We start from the raw sequence: 1,301 nt of genomic DNA, 5'->3' as shown, positions 1-1,301 counted from the left end.
GTCTTCGTGTCCTTCCCGCCCCCTGCCCACCCCGCCCCCTTCTGCCTTTTTGTCTCCGATATTTGCCCTAAACGTCTGGGACGGGAACCGGGCAGAGGGCGCACGTGAAGTGGGGCCCGCCCGCCCCCCCATTCCGACACTCAGAGGTTGGGTCTCCCGGGGACGGTGACGATGTTTACAGCACCCCGCGCACACATTCACGCACGCACATGGGCCCACCAGGAGAGGCACCCCAACACACGACTTCTCCAATTTTTTGGAATGAATGAGTGGTTGGGGGATCGTAGTTTTTGCACTGTTTTACTTCTACAAGGTAAGAGGATAAAAACGAAAGGACCCCTCTCTCGAACTTCGGAAAGGGGTCTGTCCCTCCCGATCCCTGCTTCCTGGCCCTGGCCCTCTTCCTCCCATAGAACAGAGAACCCCCCTCCTGCCCGCCCTTGCCTGTCGGTGAGCAGGTTTTACTGTGAGGTGAACGTGGACGTCGTTTATTTTTTCCAGTCTGTGGTGATGCTGTCTGTCTGTCTGAGTCTTGTGGCTGCCCCTGGACAGTGATGGCTGATGAATCTTTTAAGTTTCTGATTGATCTTGGGGTCCATCTGTGATATTTCTTTGTGCCAAAAAAAAAAAAAAAAAAGAGTGAATCAAGTTTGCTAAATGAACATTGAAATGCTTTATCTGTGTTTTCTGTAAATAAAAGTGTGCAGTAATAGCTGGGCGTGATGGTGGGGTCTTGTGATTGGCTGAGAGCGGCTGGGCAGGGTCTGGGTGTTCCTGGCTTTGGGGAGAAGATTGGTATTAAATGACAAGTCTTCCTTTTAGGACTCTTGTTACGCTTTACACTGATTCCACTGAGTTCTGGGTGTCATTCCCTTCTGTATCTCAGAGCCAGACATGACCAAAATGTGCAACAAGTGGTATGGCTTGGTGTGACAGAGGTGAGCACGCGGTCCCGGGACCCTGTGCCAGAAGTTCCTCCTTTGGTGGGTGGGTCTGGGGCCTAGGTCGCTGGGAAGGGGGGAACGATCAAGCGGTGGGGTGGCTCTGGGCAGTGGCTGCTTGGTATTTAACAACAGAGGCAGGGTTACTGGTCTCTACAAAGTGGAATGTCTGCTGTGCTTACATCTTAGCAATCTAGCCTCCAAGCAGAATGCTCAGCTCTTACTGCAAGAAAATAGCCAATCTCGGGGGAGGCTGGAGGTCGGTTTTCCTGGTTGGGACAGTGGGAGCTCCTGGTAATGAGGTGGCTCCTGGGGTCCTGGGCAGACACAAGAAGGGCTTCCTGAGGATTCTTGGTCCTG

At 52.9% G+C, this 1,301-nt stretch overlaps 1 protein-coding gene across 5 annotated transcripts in view; it reads left to right on the top strand.

Annotated features, from left to right (window-relative positions):
• Chst1 (carbohydrate sulfotransferase 1) overlaps positions 1 to 712 on the top strand; it is an 11,613-nt gene extending 10,901 nt beyond the window's left edge. For all 5 annotated transcript variants that reach the window (XM_048788650.1, XM_015476655.2, XM_048788653.1 and 2 more), the window contains exon 6: positions 1 to 712. The gene's annotated coding sequence lies outside the window, so the exon portion shown is untranslated.
• The last annotated feature ends 589 nt before the right edge of the window (positions 713 to 1,301 follow it).

This window comes from Marmota marmota, unplaced genomic scaffold (assembly GCF_001458135.2).
Source record: "Marmota marmota marmota unplaced genomic scaffold, marMar, whole genome shotgun sequence".
In the NCBI taxonomy this organism is placed as follows: Eukaryota; Metazoa; Chordata; class Mammalia; order Rodentia; family Sciuridae; genus Marmota; species Marmota marmota.
This window is presented reverse-complemented; position numbering and strand designations above follow the sequence as displayed.